Source organism: Mustela putorius, unplaced genomic scaffold (assembly GCF_011764305.1).
Source record: "Mustela putorius furo isolate JIRA1106 unplaced genomic scaffold, ASM1176430v1.1 tig00000228_pilon_pilon_pilon, whole genome shotgun sequence".
Taxonomy (NCBI): domain Eukaryota; kingdom Metazoa; phylum Chordata; class Mammalia; order Carnivora; family Mustelidae; genus Mustela; species Mustela putorius.
In genome coordinates this window covers 16,355,718-16,375,935 of record NW_025421322.1, presented here as the reverse complement: position 1 = coordinate 16,375,935, position 20,218 = coordinate 16,355,718, and the positions used below count along the sequence as shown (strand labels likewise).

At 33.7% G+C, this 20,218-nt stretch overlaps 1 protein-coding gene across 1 annotated transcript in view; it reads left to right on the top strand.

The window, feature by feature from the left end:
- CSMD3 (CUB and Sushi multiple domains 3) overlaps window positions 1–20,218 on the top strand; it is a 1,237,422-nt gene that overhangs the window by 146,095 nt on the left and 1,071,109 nt on the right. The window lies entirely within an intron of this gene.

Below are 20,218 nucleotides of genomic sequence, written 5' to 3'. Positions count from 1 at the left end.
TGTATTTCAGACAGAGAGAGAACGAGCACATGAGCAGCGGGGAGGGGCAGAGGGAGAGGGAGAAGCAGGCTCCCTGCTGAGCAGAGACATGTGGGGCTCAATCCCAGGTCCCTGAGATCATGACCTGAGCCAAAGGCAGACACATAACTGACTGAGCCACCCTGGTGCTCCAGTAGTAATTAATTTCTTAAAGTCAGCAATAGATACATGAGAATTTTTCTCTTCAATTCAACATACTAATTTAATAAAACATAATTTTATGTTTTATTGGGAGCCACCCAATTTCTTATCTGGTTGTTTTCTGGGGTTTTTGTCTTTCCTAGAATGTAGAAAGAGGGTTTCTGTGATAGGACAACTCTTTGAAGAGAAATGCGGGAAATAAAGTTGAGTGGTTTACTGATTTGCACAGATTTTATGTTCTTCATCCAAGAAACAAAAAAAGGAGAGAGTTCCTCTCCACGAACTTTTTCAAGTTCTCTATACTTGATAGCATTATCCATGTGCCACTAATTGCCTTTTCAATTCCATTGCTCTTTTCATGGAAATTCCTTCCAGAATCCAGTAACATGTTTACTGTCAATAAACACCATCATATTAGCAGTGAGAATCTTTTATTTGGAAGTTGGGGGAAATCGTATTTGTTTCCTATTGTCTATTTTCCCATATATTTTTAAGCTGTTTAATCTATTTATTATACTTTTAACTGTATTTTATATATTCTTTTCAACCTCTTTTTAGACTTTTTGAAAAGGGTTATTTTCATCTTCATGTCTTTTGACAGGAAGGTATTTTTTGCTTCCAATTAAATTTCAGATGTCTCTCTTCATCTTAAATTTAAACTTTATATTCATCTTCAATTTAAACTTTATGTTTAAATTTGTGGTGGTAGAAACAACATATATTTTAGAGTCAGACAGACTTATGCTGAATTCTAATTCTTCCACTAAAAAAAAGGAGAGCACACCACTTCTCTAAATTTAATGGAAAACAGAAGTAAAAAAAAAAGGTCATTTTCACAATGTTTTGTAAATTAAATGTATAACTGGCACATTAAATGTGTAACTGGCACATAAACATTTTCTATAAGCATTAGTGATAATATTCTTTTAATCATGGTTTTTATGGATAATAATGCTTGTATTATTTTCCAGTACTTCATTTTTCTCCCTCTGTAAGTCTGTACTAAGGATTGCTCCTTATCAAGGTGAATGCCCATCACTATAATTCATATTTCTTTCACATAGCTTCTTAATATAATAGTCAATATAAGCTTTCTATATTTCCTCTTTTCCTATTTTTGTTAATAATCACTGAATTTGATTTGTTACCTCATCAAAGCCACTCAGGACATGGTGATCTTATAATTGCCAGATACATGGATTAATTTTAAGTATTCACTTTCAAGTTAAGAGCTAACATTAACTTGTCAGAATAATTTGGAAAAAATGATCAACTTCTTAAAAATTTACCAAATTAACCAAGAGTCCCCATTGACTAGCAAAAAGAACATGGCCTTCACTTTTGGCTCTGCCATTTTACTAACAATGTGTCTTCTAACCAACCATTTCCCTTTGCGCTCATTTCGTTTCTCTATTTCTAAAACGGAATAAAAAAAATAAAGTCATATACAGCCATAGAGGTCATGGGAGTAATGATATAATGTATGGTGAACACTTGATTAATAGTGAAAACTTAATAACTGGTAGCACTTAATATTTTATTGGTTAAAATAGTTCTGCATTTTGACATTAAAAATAGCTAAATAAAGCATTTTGCTGACATAAGTGTTTTAATTTTGAATTCATGTTTAATTTGATGTTTCAAGGTAATATGATTGTTCTTGTTAGCTAAAATTAAATTAGGCATGCATGTACATGTGGTGATATCACATATAATTTAAGACATTATAGCAACAAGATGTATCTAATAGTTCATGGAGTACAATGAGTAAAACATTATTCAGAATTGATTTAAGATTACATAAACATAACTTTTGTTGCAATGAGTATAGCACATCATATATAGAAATGTATTTTTACCCAAGAAAAATAATATTTAAAGAATGAACTAATTTTATGATCAATAAGTTAGTGTAAATGGAAAATGATATATTTTTTATTAATTTAATTTCTCTTATTTACTTCTTCCTCTTTTGTGAAAAAAAAATAGAAAATCATTTTCTACCTATGAATAGCCTTTTTTTTCTTTCCTTCCTTCCTTCCTTCCTAACAGGACATAACTGGGAAAACAAACAGAAGGAAATTAATTCAGGGAACTAGTTTTAAAAGAGTTGAAGGGTGAAACCAGGCAAAAGCAGAAGAAGAAATCCAGAGAATATTTACTACAGGAAGGAAATACAGCTGGGTGGGAAGGAAGGGGATGAGATTTCCAGAATAGAATGTAGAACATACTGATTGCTGTGCCATGCACAGTGCTATTATCATGGAAGGAGGTTGATTTAATGGGAACTAGCACATGCTTCCCCCATAGAAGGGAACCACGTGGCCGCTACTAGAACTGCCCAAAAAGAACTGCTGCTAGGATAAGAGCTAGGGTCATCAAGGCAATGCAACCACTTCCATAGTTTCTCCAGAAACACTAGGAAGAGAAAGAAAGGCAGAATGATGCATTCTCTCCCGTCCCCTTTATTTCTTCTCTCTCTCTTGCCTCCTAATACGCAGAACTCATCAGAAAGAAGAGTGGCACAGGTATTTGGAGAGACTATGGAAGAAAGGGTATGGGAATGACAAACAACCAAGAAATAAGTGACCCATTCCAGTTACTTTTTGCTTTCCTTTGGTTTTGTTTGCTTGCTCCCTCCCCCCTCCTTGTAGGGGTTACTTGTAAAATGGTTAGAATGGATGGAGCATTTTGCACTGGTGATTAGATACCCTAAATTAAGTCAATTTCAAAAACACTAAACACTAGCTTGGAAAGCTGAAGGCATGGACTTCACCTAGTGTGTGACTGAGTTATAGAAGGATTATAAGTAGCAAAGTAAGGTTATCCACCATAATCAAATATGTATGAATTGCCACTTTAAGAGGTCTGTGGAGTAAACCTTAAGATCACAGAAGGACTTCATGATAAGAGTCTATCAAAAGAGTTTAGGTAAAAGAAGATGGAGATCCAAATTTAAACAGAGTTAATGGGAATAGAGATTAGAATGTGCATCTGAAATCCATTTTATATACTTTATATTTTAAGGTATAATACTCAATTAGAATATTAGAATATCTAATATTACCCTACGTTTCTATGTGGAAAACACTATACTATTCCAGAGTAATGTCATCTTTTTTTTTTAAGATTTTATTTCTCTATTTGAGAGGAAGAGAGAGAGAGAGAGAGAGAGTGAGTGTGTGTGTGTGAGCATGGGGAGCGGGAGATGCAGAGGGAGAGGGACTGGCAGACTCCCTGCTGAGCAGGAAGCCCCACATGGGGCTTGATCCCAGCACCCTGGGATCATGACCCCACACAAAGGCAGACACTTAACAACTCAGCTATCCAGGTGCTCTCAGAGTGATAGCATCTTATAATGTATTATTCCTCTATCTGGTTCAAAAATTGTGAAGAATATATGTATATTAATACTAATAGTTCTAAAATTCACCCTAAATAAAAAAAAAAATAAATGTATTCTGCCAGAATCATTTCAAGAGCCTTTCATTTGCCAGGCCATCATTCCAGAACCTAGGCACTGTGGACGCAGATGACTTCTCCACCATGGTAGTATTTATATTCTAGTGAGAATAGATGGACAATAAACAAGGAAATAGTTTAGGCAGATAGTGCTTTGGATGTCATTGGTGGGTTGTGGACATCACTGGAAAAGACACATGAATCACTATATATATATATATATATATATATATATTTTTTTTTTTTTTTTTTTTTTTTACAAACTTCACATCCTTTCATTATCTGCACATTTAATGTGGTGTTTTTAACAATTTAAATTCTAGTTAGTTGGCAATACAGTTCAATATTTATTTTAGGTATAGAGTTCAGTGATTCTTTATTTACATAGAGCACCCAGTGCTCATCATAACAAGTGCCCTCCTTAATACCCATCACCCATCTAGCCCATCCCCCACCCACCTCCCTCCATCATCAACTCTCAGTTTGTTCTCTATCATTAAGAGTCTCTCATGATTTGTTTCCTTCCCATTTTTCCCATCCTGTATGTTTGTCAATTTTGTTTTTTAAATTCCATCTATGAGTGGAATCATATGGTATTTGTCTTTCTCTGACTGATTTCACTTAGCATTATATGCTCTAGCTCTATCCACATCATCACAAATAGCAAGATTTCAGTCTTTCTGTTGGCTGAGTAGTATTCCATTGTGTGTGTATATATATATACTACTCAGTCAACAGAAAGACTGAATCACTATATATTTTTAAATATTGAGGGTAACTGGGAGAGAGAGGTTTGCCAGAGGCGATAAGAACTGAGGAGACTAATGAAATAGTCAAGGTAAGAGATGATGACTTGGATTGCCGCAGAAGCCGAAGAGGTAATGAGGAGCCAACATATATATTGTGCATATGCTGTGGCATTAGAAGCCATAGAGTCCACAGAATTATTAGATGGATGAAATGTGTATGAGATATTAAGGAAGACTTCAGGGCTGTTCAGCCTACCAGGAAGATTAGACTTTACTCAAAAGAGAAGGAGGTGAACAACAGATTTTTTAACTGAGATTTAGGTTTGATTGAACATAGCTCTGGGATGCTGATTAGACATCAACATGGGAATATAACATAGTGATCAGATACATAGGTGTAGCAGTCAGGTAAGAGGCTGTTGAGATATAAAAATGTTGCACCTATTAGAGGATCCAGGCTATAATATTCAGAGCACAATTTCATAGAAACAGTGAAGTCATATCTCTGTCCACATGTATTTAAAAGTACCCAGCTAGGGTGACAATGCATCATGATTATAAAGCTCACTGGACCATCACAAAGAAAATGTGTTTTCAGGAATTTTTTAAGGACTCCAAATAAAATGCCTACTTGGACAGCTTTATTGTTACAATAAAGATAATTTATTTTTCTTTTGTGTTCTTCTTTTCACTCCTATCCACTCTCTTTTTCACTTTCTTTTTCCACTTCTCTTTCTTTTCATTTTTTTTCCTTCTTATTTTGTTAATACATTATTTAATTTCACAAGTATTATCCTCAGTGTAACGGTCTAAATATTGTCTATTATTAATAAAACTATGAAATTTAATACATGCCATCTCGTATGCTATCCCCAAATTTGTATTTTTGTCACATTTATAAGAATATTCTAAATTCTGCACAAAGTCAGCAAATACTTTAATGTGTAAATTAAGTCCATTCCTTTCTCTGTCCCACAGGACTAATGAAAATAATTGATTATACTTCCAATATAATTACCCAGTTTTAAATGTACAGAGAGTTTGATCTTCACAGAATTTAATTTCTAAATGTTTCTACCAGTAATGAATTGATAAATATACTTTTGTTTTCTGTTTTATCTGTATCTTTTTAGATCTAATGATGAACATTTTTATTATTTAACTATTTCTCAAATCATTTCTCATTATTTAAATAAGACCATGGTGAATTATTAATATAAATTACACACTTTTTTATTTTTTTTATTTTTATTTTTTTAAGATTTTATTTATTTATCAGAGAGAGAGAGGGCGAGAGCAAGCACAGGCAGACAGAATGGCAGGCAGAGTCAGAGGGAGAAGCAGGCTCCCTGCAGAGCAAGGAGCCCGATGCGGGACTCGATCCCAGGATGCTGGGATCATGACCTGAGCCGAAGGCAGCTGCTTAACCAACTGAGCCACCCAGGCGTCCCTACACACTTTTTTAATGCACTATTTTATCCATGTGTTTATTTAATATTATACTTACCATTGTCTTCTATTTCAAGAATCTAATAACTTATAAATTTGATGACTTTACTTTTCTTCTCATCTTACTTCATGTAAGAAAGAAAATTTTCTATGATTCCCATGATATTCTATAAAGATTATACGCAGATTCCAGAGTAATATGGGTTTCCTCAAGAAATAGGAATATTTGTATTATAATGTAATAATTATTTAAAAATTCTTTTTTAAGGTAAGCATTATGAATTTGATACCTAGGATATATTAACATTTATGAAATATGATTAAATGCCGATTCTTAAACCTAAGTAGATATTTGCCTCAATTATTATGCTATCATTCTAGCTTTGTCTATGTCACCTAAGTAGAAGCATGAGAAACTGGATGTAAAAAAGCAAGACCTGTTTTTCTTTTTATGTTTTTTTCCCCACTAAAACATAGTCTTGACATTTGTCTATTTGTATTTATCTTATTTTCTTTAGATTTTTCATACTAGAATACATAGTTATTTCAATAAAATGTATTCCCTTGACTCTAACCCATACTTTACAGATGATGGTATACCACTTTGGATAAAGACAATGACTCATATTTCTTTGTTATACTTTACAGTATCTGATGCCTTGGTGGTTGTTAGAAGGGAACAAGTATCTCGAACTCCTAGAACAATCTTGTATTCCATGTTTTGCTTATTTTCACAGTGTAGTTGTTAACAAGATATTCTCAAGAGAGACCCAAATTAGAAACGAAAATTATAGACATGGCTATCTATTAGACTTATAGAAATAACTAGAAATAATTTTATTTTTTTCCGTGTAGGATCAGGGATTACCTTAGTTTAGCTTCTCACATGGAAGCCTCATTAACTTTAAAGGAATGTGACTCTGGGGCACCTGAGTGGCTGTCAGTTAAGCTTCAGACTCATGGTTTGGGCTCAAGTCATGATTTCATGGGTTGTGGGATCGACCCCACATGAGGTTCCCCACTCAGCAGGGAGTCTGCTTGAGACTCTCTCTCTGTCTCCCCTTCCCACTTGTGCTTGCTGAGCTTGCGCTCTCTAAATAAATAAGTCTTTAAAGATTATTTATTTATTTATTTATTTGTCAGAGGGAGAGGGAGTGAGAGAGCACACACAAGCAGGGACAGTGACAGGCAGAGGGAGAAGCAGTCTCCCTGCCATCAAGAAGCCTGACTCAATCCCAGGACCCTGAGATCATGACCTAAGCTGACAGCAGATGCTTTTGCAAGCAACTGAGCCACCTAGAAGTCCCAAATAAATAAATCTTAAAAAAAAAATAAAAGGAATGTGATTCTCAGTCTCTTTCAATTAATGTTAAAAATAAAATACTTCAATTGTCCCAATGAGTTCCTCTCATAATTATCAAGGAAATGTTAAATGATTGAAATATTCTGGTGTTACTTTTTGTAATCAATTTTAATATTGTACTATTAACTTATTGATAACAGAAAAAAACACATGCTACAGGACACTTTTATGCTTAAAAGAGGTAGACAGGAATCATAGGGGAATATCTAGTGCAATTTCAAGGCATGTTCCCATTTTTATTACAACTAAATTATATATATTTGTTAGTTTATTAAAATATCATTAATTGTTATTTTCCATGTTAGTAAATATCATTCAGGAAGGCCCAGGATATTGGGCTGAGTTGGTAGAGCATTCAACTCTTGATCATGGAGTTAATAAGTTCAAGGTCCATGCTGAATGTAGAGTTTAATTAAGAGTGCCTAGGATATTGAACATGGAACATCAAGACACATAAAGACATTATTTCTAAAATAAAACAATATTTATACCATTTTCTGATTATATTTGCTAATGTTTACTGGATTTAATCATCTTCAGTGTTATGAAGTATAAAATTTTACAATTGTTTTGATACTGTAAAAGAGTGATTAAAAAATACCTTATATATAGTAAAATAGTCCTTAACAATATAGACATAATTTAATATTTAAACATTTGTCTGATTCAAAATGTTTAGGTCTGAATTATGATTATTTAAAAATAACTGATTAATGGACAGAATGATTTTGCCTTTGACATGAAATTTTTATTTGATAACAATTAGTTCATAAATTATGTCCAAATACACTAATTAATTAGGTACAGAAATGACTGCATATATGTTCTATGTCAGTGCAATCTCATATTAATATTTTCCTTATGATGTATTCCAATGAAGGCAGATTATAATTTTATTTAGCCTAAAATCATTATAGAAAATTTTCAAAAGGCTATGTCATTCACCAGTTGTGTGTATATATGTATATATATATATAGAGAGAGAGAGAGAGAAAGAGAGAGAGAATCATCTCAAAGACAGTTGTGAAAATTTATAAGAAAGTGATATTGACTCTGAAAAACAACCTGAGGGTTTTGAAGGGGCGGGGGTGGCAGGTTGGGGGAGCCAGGTGGTGGTATTAAGGAGGGCACATATTGCATGGAGCACTGGGTGTGGTGCAAAAACAATGAATTCTGTTACGCTGCAAAGAAATAAAAATATATATATACTAAAAAAAAAGAAAGTGCTATTGAACACAATGGTAAAATTAATGTTTATGTACACTCTACTCTGTTATATTCTCAACTGCTTCTATTTGATAACTTTGAAAACAAAATACTACTTTTTTTTCATTTTTAAAAAATATTTTATTTTTTTATTTGGCAAAGACAGACACAGCGAGAGAGGGAACACACGCAGGGGGAGTGGGAGAGGGAGAAGCAGGCTTCCCGCTGACCAGGGAACCTGATGTGGGGCTCTATCCCTGGACTCTAGGATCACGACCTGAGCCAAAGGCAAACACTTAACAACTGAACCACCCAAGCGCCCCCAAAATACTAATTTAAAAACAGAAACCATTCTGAAAAAGAGCCCCTAGTTTTCTAAGTTTTAGAATATCTAGGTTAAATTATATAGTATCTTTATCAAAACATTTTTAATCATTACCTATAAAGCTTTATTTAAAACCCCCCAACTATAGGGGCGCCTGGGTGGCTCAGTGGGTTAAAGCCTCTGCCATTGGCTCAGGTCATGCATGATCCCAGGGTCCTGGGATCGAGCCCCACATCAGGCTCCCTTCCTCTCTCTCTAACTACCTCTGTGCCTACTTGTGATCTCTGTCTGTCAAATAAATAAAATCTTTAAAAAAAGAAAAAAACTCTCTAATTGCAATGCTTTATTTACTTTGTGTACAATTTAACGCTATATCTAAGTGCATAAAACTTGTGAGTAGTATAGAATCTCAAAGTTTTTTCTATAATCATTTTAGGTTAAATAAAACTTTAAATTTGTCTTAATCATTGGACTATATCAAAAAGAATATAGAACACACATTTCTATATTATATATCCCTGTAGGGACATTGGTTAACTGTGTGATCATTTCTCTTTTAAGAACAAATGCTTTAGTGTCTGGAAAAAATGGACAAACAAAATACCATACTTCTATTACAAACATATTTTATAGATAAATAACATGTCATATATTTTTTGTGTTTTGTTAAACTGAGAGATAATCAATAATATCTTTCTGGGAAACAGACTGAGCCATTAACTTTGAGTTAAACTCTTATCTATGTGTATTGGATAAGTAAATCAAACAATTGTCAATACGGAAAAATACAGAATATATTTGTAGAGACTTTTTTAAAAATAGTGAATGTAGTGGACTGTAAGAAACACAGTAAAATTCATATGATAAGGTATGTATAATCCTGCCTATTAGAGGTCTTTGGAATGTACCACAAAAATGGTAGCAGGTATGGGGGGAGGATCACTTCACTCAATGTCAAGAATGTTTCTGAAGACACATGTGGTCTCATTCCATCTCTTCCTCTCTTGCTCCTTTTTCTCTCCTTTTTCTTCCTAATTAGAAAGATTTATCAATGATTGTGGATATAATAAATGTCCTCATCTCTTTCTTGTTCATAGTTCTGCCTTTATTTACCTTAAGCAAACAGCATATAATTGGTCTTCACTAATTTACAGCATATATTTGGTCTTTACTAATTCACTACCCAAAATAAAAGCCCTAAGAATACGAAACTTGGAGGGGGGAAAACCCAACTTAGAAAAGCATAATACAATACACTTGAAGAATTACACTCAGCCACATAATCCAAGTCTATTGTAAGCATCAACAATTGGGCGCTACAGGAAAAAAATTCTGATGGGTTATGAAAGAACTTTCTAATTCTCACATCTATTATCAGGAGTGAATAGCAATAATAACAAATACCTCTTAAATTCCAGATATTGTTCCAAGTGATGTACTTGTATTAACTTATTTAAAACTGACAGAAACTTTAGGGGTAAAACTATATTCATTAACATTTTGTCAGTGAGAAGACAGATGGGGAGAGAAGTAACCTGCCCAATGTCACACAAAAACAAATGGCAACACTGAGGTTTATGCCAGGAAGTCCAGCACCAGAGTTATCACTTAATGTCTTTATGCTAATTAGATGAGGAATGGATAGGTTTATCACAAAGATAATAACGGTAAAAATAGCATTTGGCACAGTGCCTAGCTCAAATTGCTGAGAAGTAATATAACATGTGTTTTCCAATTGTATACTCTAGAATCCAAGCTTACGGTCATAAATTCAACACTTCTTAAAACCCCCAATTTGGAAATAACACATTCATTAACAAATTGCAGGTGATTATGCAAGGTGGGGACACTGTAAAATAGGTTGAAGTATGTGGCAATCATTAACTGCCCACCATAACTGCACTGTACTTCAAGTGTTTTCAGTGGTTCAACTACACTGTTTTCAGAATTATGATCATTTATAGCTTTAAAGACAAACAGTTCAATGAAACAAAATAGAGTAAAATAAAATAAAATAGAAAGAAAGGACATTATAAAAGTTTGGCAATATTTGCACAAGATAGAGACAAAATTGAAAATGCTGAGTTTTGAAGAAAGTTTCTAGTAATTTATTGCCTAGGTCCTGGATAAAATGTTGATCCTGAAGATGAAACTCCAAAGTCACTGGAAAAAATGAGTTTATTTTATATTGTTTTTATTATTTTAATTTCAGATTTTTAAATTGAAATTCAATTAGCCAAGGCATAGCACATCATTAGTTTTTGATATAATGTTCAATGATTTATTAGTTCAGTATAATACCCAGTGCTCATCATATCACATGTCCTCTTTAATGCCCATCACCCATTTACCCCATACCCCCACCCACCTCTTTCCACCGCCCTTAGTTTGTTTCCAGAGTTTCTTGTGGTTTGTCTCCCTCTCTGATTTCTTCCCATTCAGTTCCACCCGCCCCTATTACCCTCTGCACTATTCTTTATGTTCCACATATGAGTGAAACCATATGGTAACTGAATTTCTCTGGCTGACTTATTTCATTGAGCATAACCCCTCCAGGTCCATCCATGTTGATGCAAATAGTAGGTATTCGTCCTTCTGATGGCTGAGTAACACTCCATTGTATATATGAACCATATTTTCTTTATCCATTCATCTGCTGAAGGATATCTCAGCTCTTTCCACAGTTTGGCTATTGTAGACATTGCTACTATGAACATTGGGGTACAGGTGCCCCTTTGTTTCAGTACATCTGTATATTTGCAGTAAGTACCCAGTGGTGCCAAAGCTGGGTCATAGGGTAAACTTTACTTTTAATGTCCTGAGGAACTTCCATACTGTTTTCCTGAGTGGCTATACCAGCTTGCATTCCCACCAATGGTTAAGAGGGTTCCCCTTTCTCTACATCTTTTTTTTTTTTTTTAAAGATTTTATTTATTCGATAGACAGATCACAAGTAGGCAGAGAGGCAGGCAGAGAGAGAGGGGGAAGCAGGCTCCCTGCTGAGCAGAGAACCCGATGTGGGGCTCGATCCCAGGACCCTGAGATCATGACCTGAGCCGAAGGCAGCGGCTTAACCCACAGAGCCACCCAGGCGCCTGCCTTTCTCTACATCTTTGCCAACATTTGTTGTTTCCTGTCTTCTTAATTTTAGCCATTCCAACTGGTGTAAGAATGAGTTTTATATAAATGGAGTAATTCTAGGTACAGTGAATTGATGACATTCTCAGACTACGGTTTTTTTTTTTTTTAAGATTTTATTTATTTATTTGACAGAGAGAAATCACAAGTAGATGGAGAGGCAGGCAGAGAGAGAGAGAGAAAGGGAAGCAGGCTCCCTGCCCAGCAGAGAGCCCGATGCGGGACTCGATCCCAGGACCCTGAGATCATGACCTGAGCCGAAGGCAGCAGCTTAACCCACTGAGCCACCCAGGCGCCCCAGACTACGGTTTTGAGGGAAGAATAAGTTTTCTCCCTGGAATAGTGATTTTATAATATTTGTGCATCTCGGGTTAAGAAAATAAGGGAAAAAAACCTGAAATACTTAAAGCAAGAAAATATTTAATAACAAAAAAGAAAATACTTAATAACAAGAATAATGAATTTAAGGTTGAGGAATGAAGGTTATGGAGAACATTCGCTAGCTTTCAGGAAATCAGATATTTGGAGAAACTGTAGGAAAACCTCAGTGATGAGCTCAATTGTTTCTAACATCAAAACAACTGCTTTCAAGAAGAATTCTGGTAAGGTGACAGAAAAATCTCACCTCTAACACCTGCTAAAGCCCATGCACCTACCTGTCAAGAGATAATAACAACTTACACTTTTAATTCACATTCCAAATCTTATGGAAGTGGCAAAATCTAACAGAGAACGATGTTGGCAAGAGATAAATTCTGGCTAGTATAATTCCAAGATTTATAAGTACTTCGATACAGTGGAAAGAACATAAAAGAGTGGAAATGAATACTAGTCAACTACCTTTCTAGCTATCTTTAATGTATTCATAGTCATATCCACATCTACCCCAATCCCTACCATATCCATATGTGTATCAGTATCTATACTCATTTCCGTATCTTGATCTATACCTAGGCACATGTTCCTAACATTGTGAATTTGCCTTTTTCACACAAGATGCCTTTTTCAGGAATTTTATATTTGAGAGAAGTTGCAGCTCATTTATTCGTAACAGATGATATAATTATTCAAATATTGCCATAGCCATCTTTTCCTTTGATATTACAATTGGTGACATCTTGACATAACCATGAATTATTGTGCTGTGCTTCATGTACCCCAATATCAATAGGATATGCCTGATTTAATCTCACAGAACAGTCATTACTTTAAATATCTATTTGTTCCTGTGGTTTTCCCATTCATTTTGAAATTAAATAGATTAACAGTTCACTTCAGCAAAGAATTCCCTGTATATCACCTGGACCATTTTTCAGAACTGTATAACCAAAGAAAATTGTAAGGTAATTCATATCACATTTCTGACTGTGAGTAATGAGAAATCACAATGATAATGTTGGTATTATAATATAATTTATTTTAGCCTTAGCATGGCACAGAATGCAAATGAAAGGACAGTGGATTTTGAGTCATAGTGCTAATGAAACTAACAGTGGCTTTTCTTAGATTCCAGAAAATATACCAGGCCATTCCATATGAATTCTCTTATTTAACCATCACAAATGCCTGGGATTTGGGGTAATGTTACCATTTTTTGTTTTGAGATAAAGCTTATCTCTCTTTCTTTGTCTTTTTCCAATCCCCATGTCTGTTTCCACACACTCTCATTATAAGCAGTGATATCCTAATAGCATTTTAACTTAAAGATATGTTTTTTACATTTATTCTTTGATATAGAAAATTTAAAATACTGTAATTGACCAATAGGGACATTAAACACACACACACAGGTTTAAAATGTTAGAAATAACATCTCACTGTTAAAACTGATAAACTTATTTATGTAATGAGACAGGTATCACTCTTATCTACCAACCTTGATGTTTTAAGGGTTTCCATTACATTAAGCTGTAAAATGGCCTATTAATTGCCATTATTTTTTTTGAAATTCTTAAATAAACAGCCTCTTATTTAAAGAGCATACCCACTGGCATTACAAATTACTTTCTTGTAAGTTAAATTTCAATTTTGCATTAATTACCAAATAATAATTTTAGTATTTTTCATATTAGTCATTGATATAAAGTTATAAGTTCGTTATTTAATTCTCCCTAAAACCAGTTACTCATTACGGTGTTAAACATCATCCATGCCCTGAATCTTTGTAAGAGGAAATGCTTAAAGAATGCTTTCATCTAAAAGGAGCCATGAAATGTAACAGGGTCACTCATCTGAGGCGCATGGTCTTTAAAACATACAACAGCCTCTGAGAAATGTTGTGCCTAGTAAATAATATAACGCTAAAATATAATTGAGGTATATATGTGATTAGAAGGGAGGATAGAGCCTATAAATTGGAAACTATTAATTGTAATACAAAAATAACCAACACGTATGCCATTCTGTCACATGAGAGAATCTAAAAATGAAATGAAAAAATGGCCATGATCTAAGTAGCTCTGGTCCATGACAAATATTCACCAAATGACAGTGAAATGTGAAAAGAAAAGGAAATGTTATGAATATTTCATGAAGCTTAGTGTCGTAAGAGGTAATGCTTATCCTTTAATCTGAGCTCACATGCATTTATATGCTACATTTATGGTGAAAGAAAATGTTGATTATTGTGATTGCATAAAACAAAGTCACTACTTAAAATTAGTACATTTCAACCCTCAGCTATTTCCCTCAATTTTTAACTTTTTTTTTTTTTTTTTTTTTTTTTAAATTTTTTATAAACATATATTTTTATCCCCAGGGGTACAGGTCTGTGAATCACCAGGTTTTTAACTTTTATTAAAGAAATGATATCTGAAGGAAATTTACATTGCACGATTCAAAGATTTTCCCCTGATATCTGTTGACCAATATTACTTAGCTTACCCACTAGGGAAATTTCTTTGCTAACTACTAGTGATATTTGCTATAAATGCACCAGCAAGTACAGATGGTGGTTCCACACTACCTTCCTGGTGCTTAATTTAATGACTTTAAAACTGTAACACAGTTTTTACCAGTTTCAACTACATAAAGCCATCATATGAGTAAAATTATGTTCTTATCTTTTTCAAGTATCTGCTAAGAAATTTATATGGGCATTGTGGAGAAACAAAGATAAATTAAATATGCATCCTGCCCTCATGAAAAAAATCACTTTCCTTATGGGGAAAATCATCATGGGAAAATAAATAGATTGGAACTAGAAGTTATGGTTTTATATCTTTGTTTCATTGCCTACCAGCAGTATGAATTTAAAGTATTTGCTGATCATTTCTGAACTGTGATTTCTTCAGCTATAAGTCAGAGAAAATAAAGTTACACTCTAGTAGTCTTTTCAAAGGAGTATTAAATGTCATTTACTATGCAATTTTATCATATATCAATATGAGGAAATCTAAGTGATAATTTATTAATTTACCAATCAATATGTGTGCAAAACACCAAAATTCACAAGTACCCAAATCAGTACAAATTATTCTATGGGAAAAGATCATGCTTATCCATAAAATATTATGGTTTTAGATTACCTAAAAAACATGTTAAGTTTAAGAGCAATACATATTTAAATATTATAATTGGTAATTCATATTAAAATAAAAATCATACAAGTTTTACATGAAAAATAAGTTTTAAAACTATATAGTTATATCCTGAAACATACTTCAAATAGAAGTGCATAAGATATATGATCTTCCTTTAACTTTTGAGGTTAATATTATGGTGAAAATTAAGTCATTCTAAAGAGGAGCTTCTTTATAGACTATCAGAATTTTCTTAACAATTGAGGTGCCCTTACATTCTTACAATTCTTGAGAACACTGTTACACTGTTTGAAAAAGAAAGTGTTCTGATGCATTCATGTTCTCCTACCACCTACCCTAATTCATTAAATTAACAGCTATTTGGGGCACCTGGGTGGCTCAGTGGGTTAAAGCCTCTGCCTTCGGCTCAGGTCATGATCCTACTGTCCTGGGATTGAGCCCCGAATAGGGCTGTCTGCTTCTCCCTCTCTCTCTGCTGCCCCCCGCTTGTGTGTTCTCTTTCTCTGCAAAATAAATAAATAAAATATGTTTTAAAAACTGTGTTTACACTACTCTATAGTCTATTGAGTGTAACTCATAGTTTATTGAACATATTTGTAAATAAAAAAACTACTATATAATTAATTTATATAAATATAACGTTTTATATATATAAAAATATATCCTAGTATATTCTTGTCATAAGTGACATATTTTAAAAAATAAGGATACCAAAATGTTGAAAGTTAAAAGATGTTCTAGACTAATTCTAATGAATTAAGTTTTAGATTTATTATTGCCAGATAAGATAAAGTTTAAAATCAAATCATTATTAGACATAGATTAGGGGTGCCTGGGTGGCTTAGTCAGTTAAGCATCTGACTTCTGATTGTGGCTCAGGTCATGATCTCAGGGTTGTGAGATCGAGCCCTGCATCAAGCTCTGTGCTGGGCATGGAACCTGCTTAAGCAATTCTCTCTTCCTCTCCTGCTGCACAGCCCCCGCCAAAAGAAACGAAATATAGTAGTACTTCATAAAGAATAAAATATTCAATTTGCCAGGAAATATAAGAATTAAACTTGTATGCAACTATTAATGTAGCCCCCAAGTATATTTTAAAATGGACATAACTACAAGGAAAAATATAAAAACCTACAATCCTCTTGTGAGATTTTAGCATATCTCTTTCAGTAACTAGTAGATCAGATTTTAAAAATATAGTCAGCACAGAGAACAATGGAACATGATTAACAAACTTGTTTAAAAGATATATTGACTTATTTCGCTAAGCATGATACGCTCTAGTTCCAATGATCTCCCTGATATGAGGAAGTGGTGATGCAACATGGGGGCTTAAGTGGGTAGGAGAAGAATCAATGAAACAAGATGGGATTGGGAGGGAGACAAACCATAAGTGACTCTTAATCTCACAAAACAAACTGAGGGTTGCTGGGGGGAGGGGGTTTGGGAGAAGGGGGTGGGATTATGGACATTGGGGAGGGTATGTGCTTTGGTGAGTGCTGTGAAGTGTGTAAACCTGGTGATTCACAGACCTGTACCCCTGGGGATAAAAATATATGTTTATAAAAAATAAAAAATTAAAAAAAAAAAAGATATATTGAATGCTGTTCCTAGCCAGTGATAAATACCCATCACAGGAGCCAGAATGATCCCAGAATTATGGTTCTCTAAGAACTTGTGAATATATCACATGGCAAAAATAACTTGGCAAATGGAATCGAGACAGATGTTATAATAGAAGATATCTGAATTATCAATTTGAACACAATTTAATTACATGAGCTTGTAAAAGTTGAGAACTCTCTCCATCTGGAGGCAGAAGAGGAAGCAGCAGAAGGATGAGGTAGAGAGAAAGACCAAAGAGAATTACAGAATGAGAACTTGGACTACTCTTGCTGACTCTGAGGATGAAGGAAGGTCTCAAACTGAGAAATGCGAGCAAGTCTAAAACCTGAGAATGACCTCAAGTCAACAGGCAGCAAGGAAACAGGACCTTACTCCTACAACCACATGGAATTTAATTCTGACAACAGCCTTATAAATTTGGAAGTGAAAGCAAATTCTGCTCCCAAGGTTCTAGGAGCAATGCAGCTCAGCTAACACCTTGATTTCAGCTTTATGAGTCTCAAAGCAGAGAACCAGCTGAGCTACACTCTGCCAAGACCCACGTAAATACGAGATAATTAATAATGGGTATTAAATTTGTGCTAATTTGGATTAGGAATAGAAAAACAATAGGCTTTTCTTTATAAGAAAACTAGGCACATAAGAAAAAAATTTACAATATTGGACCCATAAAGCAAATGTCAATAATTTCAAAAGGTTAAATTCATACAGAAAATGTTATCAAATTGCAATGTAAAGGAGAAATACATTGGTAAGAAGACATAGCTAAAGCAACTCATAGGTTTATAAGTTAGGGGATACTCTGACCATGAGCCAAATAGGAAATCCTGTAGGTTACGCAGCAAAAAGAAGAAAATTTAAAGCTTAAATGTTTATAAATCCTAGAGGAATTGCCAGATAAGTGCGTACAAGTGAACTTTTGCAAGAACTTTTGCAAATTATAAACAACTCGAATGTCCATCAACAGTAGAACATATAAATTTAGGGTGGTGTGTGTATTGCAATAGATTCCTATATAGCACAGGTTCTCAAAATGTGATACATTGATGCTTAAAGTCCTGAGACATTTTTAGGGGGTCCACAAGATCAAAACTGTTCCCATAATAATATTGAGACATTATTCACACTGTTTTCACTGTGTTGACATTTGCCCTCATGGTACAGAACTAATGGTGGGTAAAACTGCTTGTGCATGAAAACATCGCAATTAGTGACCTCAAACTGTACAAATAGTCATTAGTCATTGTTTTCTTTACCACCACATACTTTCAGTGTAGAAAAAAAAAAATTGTGCTTAAGAACATTCTTGTTGAAGCTATAATTATTTCATTAAATGTCTACTCTATAATACTCCTCTTTAAAATGACCAATGTAACAAATTGAAAGGATGCAAAAAATAAAACAAAAACAAAAACAAAAACCTTCCTATGCCTACCAAAACATGATGGTTATTCCAAGGAAAAATGGTTGCATAACTGAACTGGCCACTTTTTCTTAGAACAGTCTTTTTACCCGAGTGACCAACATAAACAAAACTTAGTCAAATTTGGGTATTTGTTATACATTTTTTCCGACACACACACACTCACACACATACACACTCACACACACACTGAACTTGAACTGTTACTTCAAGGGAAAACAACTGACAGGATTTGTTGTCTATGATGATATCTGAGTTTCCAAGTAAAAAAACTAGAATTTTGGAAAACTTCAATCCATTACTGTAAGTTTTAGAGCTTCCCCAAATTTAAAGATTTTTTCCAATGAGATTGGTACCAATAAAAATAAATGTAATTTTAAGATACTTTATAATAAAATGTGTCAACATTTGTAAGATCTAACTCAGTGGACCAATATATTCTAAATTACTAATACATGTTAAAAAATGCATGGATAAAAAGGACCCATTATAAAAACAAGGTAAAACAAGGAATTTTAAAATCACAGAGTATAAAAATAAATTGATACGTTTTGAATTCAACATTGCACTAACCTGTAAAGTTTTTGTGCAGTATCAAAGAAGAGTACTCACTAATCTGCAAACTCTATTAGAATTCTTATCCCTTTTCCAACTACATATGTGAAGACAGAATTCTTCATACCCATCAACCAAAACAATAACATATTGTAAAATATTGAATAAAGAAGTAGATAAGAGAATCCAACTGATTTCTGATAATAGGCCAGATATTAAGTAGATTTCCAAAAATCGAATACAATACACTCTTGTCATTTTTGTTTTGGAGAAGGTAATAATTTGAATTAAAATATGATTTGTTGGGGCACCTGGGTGGCACAGTGGGTTAAAGCCTCTGCCTTTGGCTCAGGTCATAATCTCAGGGTCCTGGGATGGAGCCCCGCATCGGGCTCTCTGCTCGGCAGGGAGCCTGCTTCCTCCTCTCTCTGCCTGCCTCTCTGCCTGCTTGTGATCTCTGTCAAATAAATAAATAAAATCTTTAAAAAATAAATAAATAAAATAAATTATGATTTGTCAACATGCAATGTGCTTATCCTGGTTATTTTTTAAGTCATAAATGCACAGATGTAAAAAACTGTTCTCAGTTTTAATTTAAATAGGGTAAATATTGATAAATCTTGACCTTAAATCCTTTTGGGGATTCTTAATAATTTTTAAAGAATAAACACACCTGAGACAAATTAGAATTATTGTTATCTAGCACTGAAATATATGGTAATTTCAATGTAGATTAGTTCTACATGTACATTGTTGGGCAAAAATAGCAAGTATATGAAAAGTAGTATAATTCCATTGCATAAAATTACTAATTATTATTCTTATATTAATAATAAAATGGGAAAATAAATAACATACAAGGCAATTTATAGAAAAATTAAAAATATGTATTTTCATTAGTTTTAGAAAAATTATATCTTGTTTTTTTAATTTTTTATTTCTCTTTTTTTAAATTTTTATTTCTCTTTTCTATTTTAGATAATTGTAGATCAATTGTATAATCAAGCTTGTAACTATATGCAATATTATTTACAAAATATGCAATAAATTACGGTCAAAATATCAGACAAATATTTGTTTTATAAAAATACGCACTATAGGGGTGCCTGGGTGGCTCAGTCAGTTAAGCATCTGCCTTTGGCTCAGGCCATGATCCTGGGGTCTTGGGACTGGAGCCCACATTTTGCTCCCTGATCAGTG